Genomic DNA, 24361 nt, shown 5'->3' on the forward strand with positions numbered 1-24361 from the left:
TTCCTCGCAAGGCACCGCTCACCCATCCGCTCCGTTCTGCCCCAACTTACTGGGCAGGTGCCATGCCCGAGGCCCTGGGGCCTCTGGAGATTAACGGGCCGGGTGCCTCCAAGGAGCGTGGCCACTGAGCTGGGCTGTGGTCATTGGGAGCAGAGAAAAGTAGTCTTGCTGACCCTTCCTGAGCCAGTCGGGGCAGGGTCCTTTCCTTTTCTCTCCTTTGAAGACACGGCCCCCGACGTTTGAAGATCCATGGACTTAAATATACACACACAGACGGGCAGACCTCTCGCAGCCCTCCAGGTGAGTGCTACCCAGAGCCGTCCATCCGCCTGGTATGGGGCCTGGCTCGTTTCGGGTGGGAGGATGGGGAGATGGGGCCGATGGCTCGGGGGACTTGGGGGACTCCCTGTAACCACGGCTATAACACAATCAGGAGTAGCGGGCCCTGTAAAGGCATAAAAGGCAGCTGCCTGGGCGCCAGGGGCCCTGCGTTCCAACCTGGCCTGGCCGTGGACTTGCTCTGTGACCTCCAGCAAGTCCCCCCTCTCTTTGGGGAAACGGAGGGGCCTACCTGTCAAGAGAGGGGATTGGGCGGGAGGATGGTTGCCCCCCTCGGCACCCCCAGCCCCGGGAACAGTATCTGGCCCCCTCCGAGATGCCTAGAATGAATGAATGAATGATCTGCTACGGCTCTTTCCACCACTAACATTCCAGAACTCTCTGCAATCATTCCCCTTGGAGCTGGACATCTGCCTTCACAGCTAGACCGTCTACGGGCAGAACCTTCACTTGAATGGAGGATTTTTTTTTTTTTTAAATCGGGTGACAACCGTTTGAGTTTCTCCTTTACTCTTTCGGTCGTCGGGTAGCTCACTGTCACCTCCTCCAGAAGCCCATGCCACCTCCCTCCACCTGTGGAGCATTAGAGATGAAACCGGGACCCCGTAATCGCCAGCCCAGACAACACATCACACAGCCTCACAGCCAGTTCATACACGGAAAGAAGGCAGCAGACAGAAGGATATTAACACTGTCAATCTAAAAATATGCGTTTAAAATTAGGAAAGGGAAAAATATGCCAGTCATGACTCAGGCAGCATCACCACTTGAAATCCTTCACAGCCGAAAGGTCTACCGACAAAGATCAACGCTAAGATCAGGCTCGAATGAACCAAAACCAAACCAAACCAACCAACCCACCAAACCAACAAAACACAGCCTCACAGAGAAAAAAAGAGCCTGAAAGGAGAAATTTATTTATTTCTTCGCCTTATTATTTTTTCGGCTATAGCCACGGCATGTGGATGCACCCTGAGCCACAGCAGTGACACTGCCAGACCCTTAACCCACTGCACCACCAGGGAACTCCAAAAGGAGAAATGTGAAATCACAGATTAAATGTGTGATTCCTATAGGGACCTTTACCTATTATCAGAGATTTCTGGATTTAATGGAAAGTAGGGCCAAAAAATAGAGTAAAAATGTAAAAAGAAGAATTGGGGTAAAATTCGCTGCCTGAGGGAGAAGACCACTGTGGGCGGGCGGGGGGGGGAGCGGGTATGTGAGATTAAAGCAAATTCTTGAGGTCCCTTTCACTTGTGTTCTCAAAAATAGAAATGAAGGTTGGAATCCAGCAGCAAGAGAGAAACACAGCCTCCACCCGTCCTGCTAAGTGTGGATATGAAATTCTTGAGGATGCTGAGTGAGGCAAGAGACCCTCACGACAGTGGCAGCTGGGGACTGGGGGGCGGGGGTCGGGGGAGGCAGGAAGGGGAGACGTTCTTTGCACTTCATAAGGCTTCCAGAGCCCCGTGGCGAGGACAAAAGGTCAGAATGCTGGACGCCATCCCCACCCCCCACCCCTCGCCCCGGAAGGAAGTTGGACACTGACCTCCAGCAGTGACACCCCAAAGGCCCCAGGAGCTCCGTGCTGAGCCCCAAAATGCACACGTGCGGACTTCTATCATGGGGAGCACAGACATCTAGAAAGGGAACAAGACTGGGAGGTCAGTCTGCGCTCTGCCAGGGGCCCGGGGTGTGCCCCCTTTGGGCACATCCGCCCGCTTCTGTCTTCTGTGTCTCCATCAAGGGCTACAGCGCGTGATCTCGTAGGGACCTTCCAGGCTGGTCCCCACGCAGCTACAGCAGGCTCAGGGCTGTGGAAACACAACAAGTGTCCGCCAGAGTTGCCCTGCAGAGGCGTGGGCAGGGCCGCAGGCATCTAAACCCAGCCCGGGCAAAGTGCTCATGAGTCAAGTGCCCCCACGTCACCCCTGCCTCCCCTGACACTAATGTCCTGGCCACTGCAGGCCCCCTCTGTCCTCCCATGGACAGCCTGGCAGCGTCTCATACCCGAGAAAAAGCTGTGTCTGCCGGCGTCCAGAGGATCCACTTCACAGAGACAGCTTCTGCCTGGGAGCCGGATCTCCAATTGAAAGGCCTCAAATACCAAATCCAGGGCCAGGACCGCTCCTACCTTAAAGTAACTCTTGTCAAACTCTTGAAAATAATGTTTTGTGAGGGGAAAATTCTTAACTGAGACGCCAGAAAAATGCTCCTTCCTAGACATAAAGAGTCCACTTAATACACACACGCGCTCACTCACACGCGCCCATACACACACAGATGTTCCAACACTGAAATTTTAAAAAATAAACCACAAAGCTTATCAATCGGAATATTGTAGAGCAGAGCTTCTGAATCACAATGTAATAAGAAATCGAACACGAAAGGCACATATTTATTCCAAGTGAGCGTGGTCACTCAAATCTTGGTGAGCCACAGGCCTGCTAAGTGAGGATTCGCATCAAGATGAGAGACTATCGCGACCTACAAAGGGAGTGGTAAAAGCTCTGAAATGGGTATTGGGTGTCTCAACAAGAACCATCAAAAGAATCAAAAAAACTGCCCACCTGTCTTTCATTTTCATTCTGTAAATCACCGCACGGATGAAGGCAGGAGGGTTTTCTGCCTCTAATCAAAGGAAACTTTCCTTATTTTTTCTTTTTTTCAGGGCTGCACCTGTGGCATATGGCGGTTCCCAGGCTAGGGGTCGAATCAGAGCTATAGCTGCCGGCCTACACCACAGCCACAGCAACGCGGGATCCAAGCCGCGTCTGTGACCTACACCACAGCTCAGGGCCATGCCAGATCCTTAACCCACTGAGCGAGGCCAGGGATCGAACCCGAAACCTCATGGATCCTGGTCAGATTCGTTTCCGCTGCACCACGCCGGGAACTCCCAGGAAACTTTCTTTTTGAATGAAGTCTAGAGTCACGTGATTAATCTGCCATCTCGAACTGGTGATACGTCTTAAGCTAAACTTCAGACCCTAACTGGAGAAAGGAGGCAGAGGCAGAGCAAAGGGAACAACACTGTTTTTGCCATGTGGCTAAGCCAAACCCCAGCATTCTTTTGTTTTATGACCGGTGTTAAGATCGGTCTGTTTCCTTCTGCCTTTTTGGTTGGAAATAAGGGCTGCTCGTTTTATGTGGTTGCCATCGGTCACCCCTACATTTCATAGCTTGCTTTCTTCACCTACGATTCCAAGCCTCTCTACACGTTACAGCCATCATTTGGAGAAGCACATAATAGTCCATGGGGTGGATGTGACAGAGACAGAAGGTGCATCGTGGTGGTTCTGAGCCCTAATGAGGTGCTACCGCAGAACACCTAGGACACACGCGTGTTAGCCATTGGACAGCCTCCAAATTTCCTGTTTTGACCACTCTGCCATGTGCACATAAATAGTTAGAATCCATTGCCTTGTAGTTTCCCAAAGCGAAATTCCTGTGGCTGTCGGCATGTGTCGCCAAATTTGTTGGCCAGATGATTTCGGCTCTACCGGAAATCGATGCGGAAATATCATCAAAGAGTGCAGAACAGAGCAAGGCTAAGGGGTCCTTGAAGTCCTTAAATGTCTCAGAGGGGGGGGGTTCCCCTGCGGAGCACCTGGTGCGATCCTGCTGGTATCACTGGTGGAAGACAGCTGCCCGTGTCAATGCCTTTGGCCTCATGTGAGCCGGGACCTCCTATCTTTGGACAAACATGGCAAGCAAGCCACTCGGCTCCTCGAAAAGATGTACCAGCAGGAATGTCAGGGGTCAGCTTATTCTTACTGTCCCCAGAAATACGAATTCGATTGCCTCTCTGTAGATTCCTGATCCGTTTTGAAATTCTCCTAACAGTTTAGGTTCTTCCCATTTGCAAAGCAGACCTATTGGTTTGAAACTAAAACTAGCATTACAAGCTAGAACACATCACGATTTTCCAAGTTCAGTTGAAACAATTCATTCCCGCCTGCACCTCCCAAGCCACTCCTTTGGGTGCAAGCGACTGTCAGAGGCTCTGTGGACACGAGGAGAGACAAGACGTCACCCGGGCTACTGAGTATTTGACACCGCGTCCTGTACCTTGGGCTCTAGCCTCTCCCTGAAAGTCAAGGGCATATCTCTCTCTAGCAGGAAGATTTGGGGGCATAACAGTGGGGTCCCATCCATGCTGCTCCCTTGGCTGCTGTGTTTGTCCCCTGTGTTTCCACTGGCTACCTCCTTTGCATCCTTCTCAGCCTCTCTGCCATCTGAGAGCAACCCGTTTTGAGTGGCTACCTCACCCACAGTTCTCCACAGTCAGACAAGTTAATTTTATGCCAAGAACTCATCGCAGCTTGGCTTGTTCCCTTCTTTATGGTGCACCTCCCCGACTCAACCATCCACTCCGCAAGGGGTGCGATGCTGTCTCAGTCTTGCCTAGTTGTCTCCTTAGTCCCCAGCTAGCAAAGGGCCTGCTTAAGGAGTTCCCATCGCTGTCTCTCTGCACAGCCCTCTCAGCATGAACTAGGAAGCCCTCATACCAGGGCAACATCATATAACGCTGGGGAGGCAGGCAGAAGCTGGAGGTCGCCAGTGCACATCCATCGATAAGAAGGTTTATTCTACCACCCCAGCCTTCACACTCATGCTTGGCACGGTAACAGGGAAGAACCTTCGTATCCTAGTACCCGTTCATCACGAAAGAGATGCTGCCTATAGCTTAAAGTATACAGAACGTCCCATCTCAGGGGACCCTGCCTCCCACGCCTGAGCGTTAAGCCAAAATACCTTTGTTTAGCTCACAGGAAATACCTTGACCAGGCCTACCTGTGCCTGAGTGCAGGCAGGAAGAAATGAACACACGCCCTCCGGAGGCTGCCCAGAAGCAGGAAATGTTTGCTTTTTACTCTTTCCCATTTTAGTGCAAAAGAATCCTCAGTTCTAACTCAGGCCAAGGTGGCTCTTTGGGACATGAGTCCACCACCTTCTCAGTCTGCTACCTTTCCCAATAAAGTCACTCCTCCTGGCCCCAACAACTCCTCTCTCGATTTATTGGCCTGTCAGGCGATGAGCAGTAAGAACTTGGACTCGAAAACAGCGTCTGTGTAGACCTTGTCTGCTTTACGGAGCCCTCGAAAACATATGCCTCAGGATGCCTCTTGTGAGCAAAAACACCCGAAAGGGCTGAAGCAGCAAAGCAAAAATGCAGAGAAAGATGATCAGGACAGTGGAAAAGAGCCTACATCTGGGCTCCAGTCCCTGTTGCGCCCCTTATGACAGAGGCTGGAGCACGTCAACCCTGCACTTGAGTTTTCCCCTGAACAGCAGTAGACAAGAGTCTTGCCTACCTCTTGGGATGGTGAAAGGCTCACCTGCATGAAAGGTAAAGTGAGAGGCCAAGAGCTGATGACGGCAAGCTGGGGAGATGAGGACGCTGGCTCGGTGGTCCTGGGGGGCGCCACTGGAGAATGTTGGTGGTGGAGACGGGGTGGGGGGAACCACACCCTCTGCTTCTAGACCTAGACTCCTTGACCAAGAAATTCTCCCCAGGCCTCTTGAACGGGCCCTCAGGTTGGACTTCCTCTTGCATGTGTAAGCATCTACCTGTTTTCTTCAAGGCAAGTTTTGCAATTGAGTAGGCAGTATTTCCACAGCAGCCTGACGAACGCAAAAGCTCGGACAAACCACCAATGCCCCGTTCACCTTGTCAGTCCTACGGAGGAAGCTGTGGTTCTGTCCACTTCCCCTGCCATGCCCAGCTGCCACACCGGCTTCTATTACTCATTCCATGCAGTATTTGTGTCTCGGGTTTTAACAGATGGTGTTTGCGATGCATGCAAAAGCTTCAAATAGCCAAATGGTGCAGCCGTGGAAATTTTCCAAAGAGAAGACAAAAACAACAACAAAAAAAAATACTCTCCCCAGTGAAAATGTGAAGACTGTTTACATTGCTACCTACTGTGGCGAAACAGAGAACATCCAATCACTGCAATGGCTCCACCGACTGGGAGAAACCAGCCAAACGTGAAGGGGCTGGTGCCACCGGAAGGAAAGCTCTACCTGCAAGGCATGCTCTAAGCCTTTCTAGCAGAGACATTACTTACAAGAGGTTAAAATACAGAATCTAGGCCTCCTCGTCCTGCCAATAGATCTGGAACTTTCTCTACTTGCCAAGGTCGCCAGCTCTACATACTCAAGATTTCATTCCTGCAACATAAAACCAGAGCTAAAAAGGACCCTAGGGGGTCATCGCTTCAACCCCTTACTTCCCAGCTAAGGTGCCCGAGACCCAGGGGAGAGTCAGCCAAGGTCACACGGCTAGATAATGACTTGCCCTAGTCCTGTAAACTGGGGCACTCCACCAGGCTCCCCAGACAGCCAACGGCAATCAACCATCTCATCTGAGTCACGGTCCAGCCAATCCACACATGGTCAAACCACCCCTGATAAGGAGGAGATTCAGACGGAGGAAAAACAATGGCTACCGCCTAGGTCTCCTGATTGTAAGAGCAGTGAACTCAGCACTACATGTCACTCCCTACCCCCTGCCAGGATATCAAGTCCCTCTCCTTCATCATACAAAGACACTTTTCATGTCCCCACATCACCTAAACCCTACCTGAGCTTTCTCTCCTCTGCATGCATCATCCCCAGCTTCTTCAAAATGACCTCATAGTTTATGGTTTCCAGGTCTTCAGAGGGCTCATAAACTCAATCACCACGCTCTTAAAAAGAAAAATAGAGAATCCATCACCTCCTTTTTTTTGGGGGGGGGAGGGTGCACCTACAGCATGTAGAACTTCCTGGGCCAGGGATCAAACCCACACCATAGCAGCAACCTGAGCCATAGCAGTGACAATGCTGGATCCCCAACACTCTGAGACACCGGGAAACTTCTATCACACCTTTGGATTTAGACGGTCTGCTTATATCAACACAGTTCTGATCATGGACACATTTCATCAGCTGCATGTCCCATTATGTCAAGTTGCGACCAACTAAAACCCTAGGATTATGTTCAAAATTAGATTCCTTCCTTTGGGATGTTCAAATACTGACAAGAGAACAAAGATGCTTCCTCTTTCCTCTGGGGTCTCCACACTGGGATTTTATAAATCCAGGAATGCCAGAAGCCATGTTCTCCACCATGTCAAGAAAGCTCATCTGCAACAAGAGTTTAGAGCCAGCAGGAAATGAGCAGAAATGTGAGAGAGAGAGAGAGGGAGCCAGAGCCCTCAGTAGCATGTAAGCACACATTCACTGATACTATCAAGTCCCCAATTTCAGTCCTTGAACTTTCCTGAGCTGCTTTGGTTCCTGCAGCTACCTCAGTGACTCTGGGAGCTACCTCACAATCCTTCCAGTAAATTTTCTTGTATGTTTCAACCAGGAAGGAAGCTTTCTACCATTTATAACAAAAAGAAACTGGACCTCAAATTTCCTGAGACCTCCACATGGCAGGTTTCTTTTCTCCCTTCACATTGCTGCTTTAGAGCTCGTGCGGAGGCTTCCTTGCAGAATAAGACAGCAGGCCAGATTTCTGGACAGTAGGAGGGATAGAGAGAAGAGGAAGTCTGACAATGCTGGAGACCAAGTCTTCTCCTGACTGCTTTGCTGAGCTCCAGCCCAGGTCTTCTCTGGTTCCTCCAATGATTCATTCCCGTCCCCTGAAGCTCAGAGGAGAGCACACAGGATCCACTATCTTCTTTCTTCCAAAGAGCTCCACTCCAGATACCAGGTTCAGTAGAAGTTGGGTTCCAGGGTGGAAAAGAAGTGCTTGGGAAGAGTATGGGTCTGTGTGACACAGTCTGCATTTATCCCGCATCCAGGCCCTGCAGAAGGTCAAGGCTACCCATTGCTCATGCGAAATGGGACATCCTCTGTGTTCTGCCAAAGAGAATCTAAGCAACCTCGAGCTGGAGAGGGCACAAACTCATGTTTGGGTTTGTAGTGACTGGCAGCAAGATGATCAAGTTGGACTCCCAAGTGCGTTGGGCTCTTCCTCTTTTAAAGTGCTCTGTGCACACAGGAGAAAGGGAGTTGGCGGGAAAACCAGCAACTAACAAGTCACACAAGAATAACTTCCAAGCCTGCAATTTGCTAACATGAGCAGCGTTGTCCAGGAAGAGAGTGGATATGATGTTGAGTAGAGAGCAATGTTCCTGGCATAACTGTCCCCAGTGTGGCTAAGATGTGGGCCAGCATGTTCCATTACAATTAGTACTTAGAGGAACTATGGCCGCCTAATAGCCTTGCAGTTGGAAACTCAGGAGGGAGGGATTATGTGCTCTTACGAATACAGTAGCGTTGGAGTGAGCTTTGCTCTATTACATACTTGGCCTCGAGCCTTCTATTCAAGCATTACAAAAGCATCTCTCACAAACTCATCTACCAGGAAACCTGGTTTTTCCTCCCACACCAGTCCTAGAAAGATTTTATTTGCTCCCTGAGTTTACACTTTCTTGCTTTATTTCAGGAAATTATGATGCTTCCGGAAGCACTAAAGGGTGAGGTACAGGAATATAATGTCACCCATTTAACCCAGAGAAACACAGTTCTTACATATTTATAAATTCTTTCTGCACACTAATTGATTACTAATCTTTCGGAGGAAATGCTAGCAGCCCAGATGGCAATGATCTGAAGGAAGGGGAGCTAGTAAATGGCTTCAGATGAAGCAGAATAATAACGATGAAGAGGGATTTACAGACCCACTGGGGTATAAGTATTTCTTTCCCAGATGGAAAGAAAGAATTCATTTTTTTTTTGTAGATTTTTAGCAACTACTTTCCCACTAAGGAGGCTCTGATGAAGCAGCCTGCTCACCTAGTTACAAATTATCTTAGAGCCTGTGCAGGCTGTACCTCAGAGATATCACGGTTTCAATACCAACCACCACAATAGAGAATATTACAATAAAGTGAGTCGCACAGAGCTTTTGGCTTCCCAGTGCATATTCAAGTTATGTTTATACCATACTGTAGCCTACTATGTGATCAAGAGCATTATGTCTAAAAAAAAAATGTCTATGCCTGAATTAAAAGGAATTTATTGTGAAAAGATGCTAGCCATCATCTGAGCCTTCAGGATGTAATAATCTCTTTGCTAGCGGAGGGTGTGAAATATGGTAAGAATTATCAAAATGTGACACAGAAATGTGAAGTGAGTAAATGCAGGTGGAAAAGTAGTGCTGATATATTTGCTCCATGCAGGGTTGGAACAAATCTTTAATGTCTAAAAAAAATCCAGTATCTGTGAAGCTCAATAAAGCGAAGCTCAATAAATGAGATATCCTGGGCTTGGCCCCTTAGAGCTATTTAAGAAAGTACAGAAAATAAATGCGTGGTACCTATTAAATTAAAATTGACCTGAGGATGAAGGCTCTTTCAGAGATGGTGTCCTGAAAAAAACATGAGACACTTACGGAGAGTGTTCTAAGCATTCTCCTTCATAATATTGGTTCTGTATCACAAAAGCCACTTGAAGGATGGACTTGACAAAGCTTTAGTCAATAAGCTAGAGGAATAGATTCACACCGAGGTGAATCTACTAAATTTTGTGGTCTATCACGCATCCAAAATTCAGGTCATGGATCTCTGCTTTTAAGACAAGTAACAACTACTCTTATTAAACATGCAATCACCCTTGGAGTTCTCCTGTGGCTTAGCAGGTTAAGGATTCAGTGTTGTCACTGCTGTGGCTCTGTTTACTGCTGTGGCACAGGTTCCATCCCTGGCCCAGGAACTTCTGCATGCTGTGGGTGTGGTGAAAAAAAAAAGTGCAATCACCCTAGAGACAGACAGCAGACAGAGACATGGAAGTGTGTCAGAAGACTATTGAGTCCTTGCCAAATGAGTAATATAGATAAAGCAAGCATCTGACTCCCTTTTCCCAGGTTTCTCTTGACATTAAATATCTGACTGGATATTATCCCCATAAATCCTACAAGTGTCCTAGAAATGTTAATATTTCAGCAAATGGTGACAGAATTGAATCCGTAATCATAGCAATTCTAACTTCAACAACTCACAGGAATTACATCTCAGATCATGTGTCCTTGGTCCTCCATTGATACTGACAACATAATGCTCCGGATTTGAAAAAAGGCATTCTTAGAGGTAGGTTTTCAGCTGGTGGTCCTGGATTATAAGTAACAAAGAAGGATTCTGTGTAACTTGAGAAAAAATGAAAAGGCACTGGAAGACCATGGGGAAGCTCATAAGATTATGGGAAAACTGAAGAAAAAAGGCTTGGAACAGCCAAGATCCAGGGAGCTTCAAAGGGTCTGGGACTACTCAGCAGCTTTGCCAAAGCATGTACCACTACTGGAATTCATTCACTCATCCAATAAATATCTGCAAGTACCTACAACGTGCCAGGCACAGTTCTACATGCTAGGGATATGGCAGTAAACAAAACAGACAGTATCCCCATTACCATAGGTCTTTCATCCCAATAGGGAAAGAGAGACAATATTCCAAACAGAATAAAGATTAAACACACACACACACACACACACACACACACACACACACACACTAATACGTATCATAACAGAATTCCTTAAAAATAATGATAAGGAGGGAGTTCCCGTCGTGGCGCAGTGGTTAACGAATCCGACTAGGAACCATGAGGTTGAGGGTTCGGTCCCTGCCCTTGCTCAGTGGGTTAACGATCCGGCGTTGCCGTGAGCTGTGGTGTAGGTTGCAGACGCGGCTCGGATCCCACGTTGCTGTGGCTCTGGCGTAGGCTGGTGGCTGCAGCTCCGATTCGAACCCTACCCTGGGAACCTCCATATGCCGTGGGAAGCGGCCCCAGAAATAGCAACAACAACAACAAAAAGACAAAAGACAAAAAAAAATAATGATAAGGAAAAAAATAACAGCAGAGAAAACAGACATATTACATACAGAAGAACAAACATAAGAATCACAACAAACTTCTCATCAGAAACTATGCAAGCCAGAAGATAATGGAAAAACGAAAGTGCTGAAGAAAGAAAACTACCTACTCAGAATTTTACACCCAGGGAAAACATCTTTCAGAAAGAAAAGCAAATAAAATAATTTTCCGGACAAACAAAATCTGACACGATTCACTGACATCAACCCTGCACTACAAGAAATCTTAAAGGAATCCAACAGGATGAAATTGATACCAGATAAAAACATGGATCTATACACAGAAATAAAGAGAACCGGAAAGGTTAAACACGTTGGTAAATAGTTCAACATTTTCTTCACATTATTTGTAATGTCTTCAAAAGTTAAGTGACCGTTTAAAGCAAACATAACTAGGCATTTTGGTGTTAAGAACACATGTAGAGAGAGAATCACCAAAATGACATTATGAAGGAAAGGAGAAGAAAATGAAAGACTGTTGCTATAGGGTTCTTACCATTTACTAAGGGGTATAGTATCATTACAGTAAGACCATGTAAGATGAATATACATATTGCAAATGCCAATGCAACGACTACAAAAATAAAAGAGGCAGAGCTAATAAACCACGAGAGGAGACCATGGAATACCAACAAAATACTCAAATAATACTAACAAATTCAGGAACGGAAAAAAAATGAACAAAGAACAATTCCTTAGAAGGTGGAAGAGAAAGAAAACAGCAATATTTAAATCTATTTCAATTCAAACAAATTGATAATTAAATTAAATGTAAATGGTGTAAATATGCCAATTATTATCAAATGTTATTGGACTGCAAGAATAATTAAATGCTGTATAAAAAATCCATTTTAGGAGTTCCCGTTGTGGTGCAGTGGTTAACGAATCCGACTAGGAACCATGAGGTTGCGGGTTCAATCCCTGGCCTTGTTCAGCAGGTTAAGGATTCACCGTTGCCTTGCTCAGTGAGTTAAGGATCCGGCATTGCTGTGAGCTGTGGTGTAGGTCACAGACCTGGCTTGGATCCTGAGTTGCTGTGGCTCTGGTGTAGGCCGGCAGCTACGGCTCCGATTCGACCCCTAGCCTGGGAACCTCGATATGCCCCGGAAGCAGCCCTAGAAAAGGCAAAAAGACAAAAAAAAAAATAAAAATCCATTTTTTTTTTTCTTTTTAGGGCTGCACTTGCAGCATATGGAAGTTCCCAGGCTAGGGGTCCAATAGGACCTGCAGCTGCCGGCCTACGCCAGAGCCACAGCCACACAAGATGTGAGCCAGGTCTGCAACCTACACCTCGGCTCATGGCAACGGTGAATCCTTAACCTGCTGAACAAGGCCAGGGATCGAAGGGTAGGAGTTGGGTTGGTAAGCCGCTGAGCCACAAGGGGAACTCCAAAAAATCCACTTTCAATATGAAGACACAAATTGTATAAAACTAAAAGGATAGGAAAATACATAGCATGCAAGCACTAACCATAAGAAAGCCGGATGAGCTATATTAACAACAGGCAAAGTAGACTTCAGAACAAGGAATGTCACCGAGGCTAGTGAGGGACACTTAAATTTTATGATTATAAGGGATCAATTCATCAAAAGGCATAGTAATTCTAAATACATATGGCATCAATAACAGAGCTGCAAAGTACATGAAGCAACAACAGACAGAAACGAAATGAAAAATAGGCAAATCCACAATTATATATATTCTGCCTTCAGTAATTGATACACGTGTAATCACAAATAAGTGAGGATATAGAAGAATGGAGCAACGCCATTAACCAATTTCACTACATGACTTTATAAAACAGTCCATCCACTAACAGCACAAAGCACATTCTTTTCAAGTTCACATTGCACTTTTCACCAAAATATCCTATATGTTAGGCCGTAAAACATGTCTCAATATATTTAAAATAATTGAAATCATGCAGGGACACATCTATGGCCACAGTGGAATTAAACTAGAAACAAATAATAAAAATATCTGGAAAAGTCCCAAATATTTGCAAGTTTAAAAAAGCTGCTAAATGTTACTTTTACTTCCAGGCAAGACGAAGTATGAAAGGGCTTTACCTTCCCACTTGAATCAACTGAAAACAAACTAGACAAAATATGCAAACCTTGTCACTAAAAATAGTGGACATCAGGAGTTCCCATTGTGGCTCAGTGGTTAACGAATCCGACTAGGAACCATGGAGTTTCGGGTTCGATCGCTGGCCTCACTCAGTGGGTTAAGGATCCGGCATTGTCGTGAGCTGTGGTGCAGGTCACAGACGTGGCTGGGATCCCGTGTTGCTGTGGCTCTAGCATAGGTGGGTGGCTACAGCTCCGATTCGACCCCTCACCTGGGAACCTCCATATGTCACAGGTGCGGCCCTAGAAAAGACAAAAAGGAAAAAAAAAAAAAAAAAATTGGACATCCGGTGATGAAAAACAATTACCCCTTGAAATATAAAAGACAAATGAGATAAGTCCTAATATTGCACCACATCAATACCTGGAGAGGGTTTGCAGGGTACAACAAGGGAAGGGAACCTAGGAAGTCACCCTGAACTGAGTACACAGAGATGAGACGCTGAGGAAATGAGAATGACTAGCGTTCACATGACAGCGCCAGAAAGGAGAGCGCTGCAAACAAAGAGAAGTCCAGGGATGTTCAGGGGTCTCCCTCGAATATTCAGAAAAGTACTGATCAATGCGTGCAAGTGAGGCAACGACCCAAGGCCAGGGAAATAACCAGCAAAAAAAGACCACCAGGAACAGTGCCCAGAGATGACACACAGTCAGGAACAGTGCCTGTTGTCTACAGTCAGTGTGGGAAATCGCATAATTAAGTGAGCATCTCTTAGAGCTGCGGTTCCCAAGTGGAAGGCTGTTTTGTCCCTCAGGGGACATTTGGCAATGTCTGGAGACATTTTTGGTTGTCACAGCTGGGGGCATGCTGCTGGCATATAGTTTGGAAGGGCCGGGATACTGTTAAACATCCTGCAATGCACAGGAGAGCCCCCCACCACAAGGAATGACCTGTCCCAAAATATCATTGAAACTGACATTGAGAAATCCAAGGTCGAGTAATAAAAAAGGATGTTGCCTCAGTAGTGGTGAAAGATAAACCCTAGACTAAACCCTGTTCTCGCCCAACTAACGGAGTTTTGTTCATGCAAGACTTGAAAGGATCAATCTATTTCCAAATAACTGTATCCCAGAACAAAACTCAAGAATATTCATTCAGTATACAATAAGGTAAAACAGACAATTCCTGACATCCAATTTAAAAACTACCAGACAGGCAAAGAAGAAGAAAAACACAACACAAAATGAGGAGGAAAATCTATTGAGGTCAAGAGAGAAATGACATGGATGGTGAGATTCGTACGAAAGGACATTCAAACAATTTTTTTCTTTTTTTTTCTTTTTAGGGCCACACTTGTGGCCTATGAAAGTTCCCAGGCGATGGGTTGCATTGGAGCTACAGCTGCTGGCTTATGCCACAGCCATGGCCACGCCAGGTCTGAGCCATGTCTGCGACCTACACCACAGCTCATGGCAACACCAGTTCCCTGACCTACTGAGCAAGGCCAGGGATCGAACCTGCAGCCTCATGGATACTAGTCAGATTCATTTCCATTGCGCCACAATGGGAACTCCAAAACAATTATTATCACTGTATTCCATGTGTGCAAGGAGCTACAGGAAAGATAGGACAGGTTAAGTAGAGATAGGGAATGGCTAAGATGAAAAATATACTAGATGGGATTAATGACAGATTACACATTGCAGATGAAAAGATTATGAAGACATAACAATGCACACCATCTAAAATGGAACACAGTGAAAACGAGCTAAAAGCATAAAGAAATAAACAAAGCATCAGTGAAATGTGGCACGACTGCAAGCAATCAAATACATATATAATTGAAGTTCTCAAAAGACAGCGGAGAGAAGGAAAATTCAAAACATGCTTGAGGAAATATGGCCAAAATCTTTCAGAAGTTAATGACAACTATCAATCAGCAGACCCATGAAGCTCAACAAACCCAAGGATAAGAAACATGACGAAAGCTACACCAAGGCATATAATAATCAAATGGCTTGAAACCAGTGATAAAAAGAAAATCTTAAAAGTAGCCAGAGGAAAAAAAGAAAAATATAGTATGTATAGATAAACAAAGATAGGATAACGGAAGATTTCTCATTGGAAATCACACTAGATGGTTCCATTCACACGAAAGTCCAGAAGAGGGATCCACAGAGACAGAGAGCCTGACAGCGGTTGCTTAGTGCTGGGGGAAGAGTGGGGACAGAGTGTAGGGACGTGATAAAAATCTAAACGTGCCTATGGTGCGGTTGAACACAGCCCTGAACACAATAAAAACCATGGCATTGTATGCTTAAAATGGGTGAATTCTGTAGTAGATGGATAAACCTCAATAAAGATGCTGAAAAAGATAATGGAGTGTTTTAAAGAGAAAACATTGTGCCAGGGATTTATAATATACGCTGAAGAATAATGTATGAAAATGATAGCACAAAGGTCAGGAGGGGAGAAATCGAAGCATACTTCTGTGTGGTTCTCACACTTTATGTGAAACAGTATAATGTCACTTGAATGCAGATCGTAATAAGTACAATAATATATATAATAAACCTTACGGGAAGCACCGAATAAGGACACTGAGAGTTACAGCGAATAAACAAACAAAGGAGATAAAATGGAAATACAAAAAAACACTGGGTTCATCCAAAAGACGGCAGAAAGAGAAACAAAGAGATTTAAACCCAACAGTATCAAGAATCAGAATACATATAAACCGCCTAAACGCCACACGCACAACGGTTGGAGATAATTAGATCGGATAAAAAATAAAACCCACCTATATGCTGCCCATAAGAAAGCCACTTTAAATATAAAGACAAAAATAGGCTAAAATCTCATGCCGACACTAGTCCAAAGAAGGCTGGAATTGCTATATTACTGTCCAACAGAGCAGATTTCAGAGGAAAGAATATTATTAGAGATAAAGAAGATCATTTTTTTATCAATAGAACATAACAAACCATTTCCGAACCTAAGAACTGAGTTTTTAAATATGTAAAGAAAAACTAAAAGAACTTCAAAATTAGTAGAGAAAAATCCACCGTTAAAATGGGAGATGAGGAGTTGCCATGACGGCCCAGCGGTTAACAAACACAACTAGTAACCGTGAGGAAGTGGGTTCGATCCCCGGCCTCACTCAGTGGGTGAAGGATCCGGCGTGGCTGTGAGCCGTGGTGTAGGTCGCAGACACGGCTCGGATACCGCGTGGCTGTGGCTGTGGTGTAGGCCGGCAGCTGCAGCTCCGATTCGACCCCTAGCCTGGGAATCTCCATGGGCTACAAGTGTGGCCCTAAAAAGACAAAGACAAAAAATAATACAATACAATACAATACAATACAATGAGATTATAATACTCCTCTCCCTCCATAGCTGATAGAAAGTATGTACATAAAAATCAGCAGACCTAAACAAGAAAATCAGTCCATTGGACCTAATTAACCTACGCAGCAGAACACACTTTCGTTTTTACATGCACATGGAACGTTTACCAAGACATGCCATACTGGGGCCTTAACACAAGCCAAATTAAATTTTAAAAGATTCAAGTTATATAAAGTGTGTTCTCTGACCACTATCGAATTACAGCAGAAATCAATGGGAAAGATATCTGAAAAATCTCCAAATATTTGTAAACTAAATAAAATACATATAAATAACTTAGGAGACAAAGAAGAAATCACAATGGAAATTTAAAATGTGTTAAAACTAAATGAAAAGGGAAATACGGCATATCCAATACGTCGAAGAAAATATATTGCATTATACACCTCTGTTGGAAAATAAGAAAGGTCTCAGATCAATGATCTCGGCTTGTATGTTAAAGCACTAGGAAAAAAGAGCAAAGGAAACCCAAACTAAGCATAAGAACGGAAATAATAAGGATCAGATCAGAATCACTGCAATAGAAAACACAAACAATAGACAAAATCAATGAAAGAGAAATCTGGTTGGTTGGTTTGTTTTGCTTTTTCTTAGGCCCGCACCCAGGGCACATAGAAGTTCCTAAGCTGGGGTTGAATTGGAGCTACAGCAGTCAGCCTACGCCAGAGCCACAGCAACGCAGGATCCGAGCCACGTCTGTGACCTACACCACAGTTCACAGCAACACTGGGTCCCCAACCCACTGAGCAAGGCCGGGGACCTAACCCGCATCCTCATGGTTCGTAGTTGGATTTCTTCCTGATGCGCCACAACGGGAACTCCAAAAATCTGGTTTATTGAGTTAATCTATACAATTGAGAAGCACCTGGCCATGATGATAAGGGGAAGAAGTGAAAAAAAAAACAAATTATCAATATCACAAATGAGAGAGGTGACATTACTAAAGATTCCACAAATATTTAAAGACCAACAAAAGGATATTATGCTTCAACACATGAAAATCAATTAATGCAATACATCACATTAACAGAATAAAGGAAGAAAACACATGATCATCTCAATTGGTACGGAAAGCATTTGAGAGAAGTCAACACCCTTTAATGATTTAAAAAAAAAAAACACTCAATAAACTAGGGACAGAAGGAACCTAACTCAGCGGGGACAGAGTTTTAGTTGTACAAGATGAAAAGGGTTCTAAGGATGGGTGGTGGTGATGGTTGCACTGACCTGGACAATTGTAAATGGTTAAAAGGAGTTCCCATCATGGCTCAGCAGAAACAAATCTGACTAGCATCCATGAGGATGCAAGTTTGACCCCTGGCCTCGCTCAGTGGGTTAAAGGATCCAGCGTTGCCGTGAGCTGTGGTGTAGGTTGCAGACACGGTTGGGATCTGGCATTGCTGTGGCTCTGGTGTAGGCCTGCAACTCCAGCTCCGATTAGACCCCCAGCCTGGGAACCTCCACGTGCCACAGGGGCAGCCCTAAAAAGCAAAAAAACACAAACAAACAAAAAATCTCCAATATCCATTCATGGTTGAACCTGTCAACAAATTACAAATAGAAGTCAGTCTAAAAAGGGGGCCTGTTAGGAGTTCCCTTGTGGTGCAGTGGGTTAAGGACCTGGCATTTTCACTGCAGCAGCTCAGGTCACTGCTGTGGTGTGGGTTTAACCCCTGGCCTGGGAACTTCCACATGCCTCAGGTGTGGCCCCCCAAAAAAGATGTTTAAAAAAGCCCCACTAAAATTAACATCACACTTAATAGTGGAAGACTGATTTCTCCCTAACAGCAGGAACAAGCGAGAATGTCAACTCCGACCACTTCTATTCAACATTGTACTAGAGATCCTAGTTATTGCAATAAGGCAGTAAAATATATGGGAAAAAATATATACATACAAATACAAATTCTTTTCCTATACAAACAACATGATCATGTACACAGACTATCCTAAGAAATTAATTCATGAAAGATTATAGACTAAAAGCTAAAAATATGAAACTCTGATAAGACATCATAGAAGAAAATCGTTGCAGCTTTGGGTAGGCAAAATTTTGTTAAACTGGATGCAAATATGATGTATAAAAGAAAAAATGATAAATTCGACTTCATTAACACAAAAATATCTGGTCCTCATGAGAAAATACTGGAGAAGTGAAAAATCAAGCCAAGGGAACAAGGAGAAACTATCTGTAATACATATATCTGACAAAAGAATTGTATACACGAGGCCCCATTGTGGCTCAGCGGGTTAAGGCTGTGACGTTGTCTCCGTGAGGATGTAGGTTCAACCCCTGGCCTCGCGGAGTGAATTAAGGATCCAGCATTGCCACAAGCCATGGTGTAGGTCGCAGATGCATCTTGGAACAGTGTTACCGTGGCTGTGGTGGTGGCCTCTGCTGCAGTTCCTATTCGACCCCTAGCCATGAACTTCCATATACTGCAGGTGCTCCTATAAAAAGAAAAACACAAAAAAATTGTACACAGAACGTGCAAACAAATCTTACAGCACAATGGTCCGAAAACAACTCGATTAGAAAATTGACAAAAGACTTGAACAGACCCATCATAAAGATGGTATGTCAACGGTCACCAAGCATAGGAACAGATATTCCACACCACGAATTATCAGAAACATGCAATTTCAAACCACACAAAACATCTCTAATAGTTAATATTAAAAAGATTTTTAATACCAAGTGTTGGCAAGAATGTGAAATGACTAAAACTCTCATTTACTGCTGGTGAGACTATAAGAGGATACAACCAATTTGGAAAACTGACAGTTTCTTAAACTGCTAAGCAAACACCTAACATACATCCCAGCCACCCCACTGCTATGTATTTACCCAAGTGAGTTAAATATAAAATGTTCACAGCATATTTATTTGCAATACTCAAAAATTGAAAACAACCCAATTATTCCAAACATATGAATGGGTAACTCAGTGTGGCACATTGACACCATGGAATACTACTACACAACAGAAAAGAAAGGGCTACTCTGCAAACAACACCACTGAGTACCAAAATATTAGTGTCAGCGAAAGAAATCAAACACAAAAAGGGTTCATGTGCCCTGTTTCCATTTTTATGAACTTCTAGGAAAAATGTATCTAGTCTATGGTGATAGAATGTATCTCTTTTATTTTTATTTTATGGCTGGCAACACTGTGTCTGAGCTGCTTACAGCATCACCAGAGCCTCAATCCACTGAGCAAGACCAGGGATCAAACCTACATCCTCACAGGCACTATGTCGTGTTCCTAACGCACTGAGACACACCGGGAACTCCCAGAATGTACCTATTTTAAATGTATATAAACCATATATCTGAATAACTTTAAAAAAAAAAAAACCCACATGTATTAGGATGGCCCCAAACTGACAATACCAATTGTTGGCAAAGATGCTGAGTAACAAGCGTTCTCATTCATCGCTGGAGGGAATGCAAAATGATACAACCACTTTGGAAGACAACTTGGCCGTTTCTTGCAAAGCTGAACATAGCCTTGCCAAGCGATCCACTAATCCTGCTTCGAGGTATTTACCGAACTGATTTGAAAATGGATGGCCTCCCCCAAATCTGCATGTGAATGTTTACAGCTGTTTTAATTGAATTGCCCCAAACTGGAAACGACCAGGATGTCCTTTAATAGGTGAATAAATAAACCAGGGTATATCCACACCATGGAACATACTATTCGGTAATAAAAATCAATGAGCTGTCACACCATGCAATAGCCAGCACACACAAAAATACATTTTGCTGAGTGAAAGAGGCTGTATACTGTAGGACTCGATTTAGATGACATCGTGGGAAAAGCAGAATCATAGAGATGGCGAAGAAAGCGAGGTGCCAGGGGTTTGGAGTGGGGTGGGAGGGGGTTGAATACAAAGGATTATTTTACGTCAGTGAAACCATTCTGAATGGTACTATAATGGTGGGTACGTGAGGCTATGCATTTTCAATTCTTTTTCCCGTTTTTTTAAAGTTTTATTTAAAAATAAATAAAGGTTGATGAACGTCGGGTCGATGGACAAGGCGGTGAGCATTTCTGCTGTACAACAAAGCGACTCAGTGCTACACGTACACACATCCATTCTCTTCCAGATTCTTTGCCCACGTAGATGATCACAGAGCCATTCCTTTGCCAAACCCATAAAACTTCACAGTACAAAGCGTATCCCTTAAGTACGCAAATTTTGCAACGCACTTAGGATGTCAAGGGATCCCAAGGTGAAATGCATCGTGTGAAAAATAATCTAACTGCCTTACAAATTAATGAAACAACCTTACTGAAAGGGGTTGGGGGGAAGCGCTGAGCTGAAGAACTCTGGCGATGAGAGGCGTCTGTAAGGCTAAAGACAGTGGGAACCGTGCATAATCACTGTTCTCTAGGTGATACATTTGTTTCCCGCTGTGCGTTAGCAATTCTGGTACCTCTAGACGTGGATACTTGGACTGACCCAAGTAAATGGATGGCATATGGCAGGAGCCAGATTTCTCACTGCTGGACTGAGAGGATACAGACGAGGAAGGAAGGCTCCAATGAACCCCATGGTTCTGATACTTGTAGAGACAACTGTATGAACTCATTTTAACTTACTATAGATACAGATGGTTCCAAATAGAAATATTTATGGAGGAGTTTCTGTTGTGGCTCAGCAGTAACGAACCCGACTAGTCTCCATGAGTGTGCGGGTTGGATCCCTGACCTTGCTCAGTGGGTTAAGGATCTAGTGTTGCATGAGCTGTGGTGTAGGTGGAAGACAAGGCTCAGATCTGGTGTGGCTGTGGCTGGGGTGTAGGCCGGCAGCTGTAGCTCCAATGGGACCCCTAGCCTGGGAACCTCCATATGCTGCAGGTACGGCCCTAAAAAGACCAAAAATATATATGTATTTCTAGACATGTGTGCATGTACTCAGGCTCGTACATGCACATACGTTTCTTTGCACTGTCAGCTACGGTCTTCGAAGCAATGACTCCAGCAACAAGCACGCTTAGTGCCCAGCTCTCAGTTTTTTCGTCTTCAATCTTTACCAGGTCTCTTTTGGAGAACTGGCTGATTCTAGGAATGGGTCAGGACCTATATAAGATGATCCTACTAAAGGAAGTGCTAAAAATAAGTAGATAAATAAATAAAACAAAACCCTAGATTGATAGGGTTATGTCAAAGTGCTATACGTGTCAACTGAAAGAGCTGCCAATCGCCAGACGTGGAACAATTTGAGCGACAAAATAAACACCTTGTTGGATTTTACAACCTGAAGTACAGAGTAAATGTACATGAGTCCCTATTACATAATCAAATAATTGAAGAAATAAATGGACGAGAAAAAATAAATCTCCCATGGAGAAGAATTCCAAATAATTTATGTACTCACCCTCACCCCAAGGAAGTGGACGGTAATGCCCCACTCCTCAAATGTGGGCTGGGCAGTGACTTCCTTCCAAAATGGTGCACTTAGGAGCTCCCTGGTGGCTCAGCTGTTTAAGGATCCAGCATGGTCTCTGCTGTGGCGCCGGTCATGCAGAAGCAGGTCGAGGGCGCAGTCGGAAAAACAAAACAAACAAAAGGATGTAGTTAGGAAGGGAGGAAATGGACTAATTTTACAGTGGACAAACCTAACAAACACTACGGCAACCAGTTCAATAGAGAGGTGTATGTTGCTGGCGTATAATGACTCTTGACATAATGACATGAAAATGGCGCTTTACTGCTGGGATCTTTCCCAAACCCATAACCTCATCTAATCACAAGAAATACAACAGACACATCACAACTGAGAGTCATTCGGCAAAATACCTGACCAGTGCGCTTCAAAACTGTCAAGGTCATCACGAGCAAGGAAAGTCTCAGGTACTGTCACGACCCTGGAGCCTCAGGAGACGTGACCACCGAATGTAATTTAATATCTATCCTGGATGGAATCCTGGGACAGAAAAGGGACATTAGGAAATCTGAATGAAGTCTGGACCAATACATTGATATTGGCTTATTAATTGTGACAAATGTAGGACAGTAATGTAAGATATCAATAACATGGAAATCTGGGGGGGGTGGGGGTGTATGGGAATTCTCCACATTATTTTTGCAAATTTTCTGTAAAGTTAAAATTATTCTAAAGTTTACTGTTCTTTATTTTTTATTTTATTTTATTTTATTTTTGTCTTTTGAGGGCTGCACCCACAGCATATGGAGGTTCCCAGGTTAGGGGTCCAATCAGAGCTGCAGCTGCTCATCTACACCACGGCCACAGCAATGCCGAATCCAAGCAGCACCTGCGACCTACACCACAGCTCACCGAAACGCCGATCCTTAACCCACTCAGTGAGGCCAGGGATAGAACCCGAGACCTCATGGTTCCTGGTTGGATTCGTTTCCACTGCGCCATGACAGGAACTCCCCAGTTTACTGTTTTTTTTAGAAACCTGATGCCTGATCTGCCTCCCCAGAAATTCTGATTTCATTGGTCAGCTTTGTGGGCCGAGCATTGGGCATTTGAAAATCTCTCCAGATGATTCTAAGGTGGAGCCAGGTTTGAGAACCGGAGGCTGAGAGCCTGAGGATGCAGGTCTGATCAGGGCAAGTGACAAGAGCTGCATGTGTATCCATAATGCCTGTAGGCCCCCAACGTAATCTCATAAAATCATATTTCCTCAACGGATAACGCTTCCCTGTTTATAGGATAAACAGGCGGGACCAGACCAAATATCTCCTCTTATTATCCTAGATTCAATAGCCCTGTTCCACAGAGCTTCTGTAATGATGAAAATGTTCCCTATGCACAAAGTCCAAGATGGTAGCCACTAGCTCCATGTGGCCATTCGGCACCTGAAATGTGGCAAGACTGAAGAGGTGAAATTTTAATTTCATTGAATTAATTCAAATTTAAATAGCCACACAATCAAGGAGTTCCCTGGTGGTACAGTGGGTTGGATCCCTGGCCCAAGGAACGTCCACCTGCCATGGGTGGGCGGGGCCAAAACCCAAAAACCAAAACCCAACACTCCAGTCCTGAAGAAAAGATTTCTTAATGTTACTTTTCGGATTTGGACTCATTTTTTCCTCTTTCCAATTTTTCTCTTCCTACAAGTTGGAATCTCCTACTGGCTCGGAGGCAATTTTACACTGAAACGGCAGGACCAGGGCTGTGCACTCCCCCACCTCAGCCACAGAAGGACGGCCACCTCCCTGGGCCTCTCCCCGCTGCGGTGCCTGCTGTCTGTCGGCTGCAGGAAGGAGCCATTGTGCCCTCGCAGGAGAGCATTCCCTCCACGCCTGGACCCCCCCTTCTGAGTTATTTTGGTTCCGTCCAACTCTAATTTTTCAACCGCGCTCTCCGGAGTTAATTCCAAACTCCTAAAGAAGCAAGGAAAATAGAGTCTCCTGGCAGAAGGCTGCAGCTGTTCTGCTATTTGTCTCCGTTTAAAAAATAGCTTCTCCCCAACCCTGTACCATATCCACGAATTTCTACTATGCTGCGCAGCTAATGACCACATTAAGCATTTGGAAGGTCTGCACGATGGTATTGCTGAGAGCTCGGTGGCAGAATACAATTACGCTATAGATTGCCGAGGCTGGCTGGGAAACATTCAGGAGAGATTCAGCTTGATCACATCCAGGGTCCCCGATTGCCAGCTCCACAGCCTGGATACTGGAAGCAAA

General features: G+C 44.8%; 1 long non-coding RNA gene across 7 annotated transcripts in view; it reads right to left on the reverse strand.

Annotated features, from left to right (window-relative positions):
* Positions 1–24361, reverse strand: part of LOC110257799 — a 37360-nt gene that overhangs the window by 6013 nt on the left and 6986 nt on the right. For 4 of the 7 annotated variants that reach the window (XR_002340793.1, XR_002340789.1, XR_002340790.1 and 1 more), the window contains one exon: positions 22077–22625. This is a non-coding gene — a long non-coding RNA (uncharacterized LOC110257799). Of the gene's footprint in view, positions 1–1891; positions 1983–22076; positions 22626–24361 lie in introns of all 7 variants that reach the window. The other 3 variants (XR_002340791.1, XR_002340788.1, XR_002340792.1) reach the window with 3 other exon arrangements.

This window comes from Sus scrofa, chromosome X, assembly GCF_000003025.6.
Source record: "Sus scrofa isolate TJ Tabasco breed Duroc chromosome X, Sscrofa11.1, whole genome shotgun sequence".
Classification (NCBI taxonomy): Eukaryota; Metazoa; Chordata; class Mammalia; order Artiodactyla; family Suidae; genus Sus; species Sus scrofa.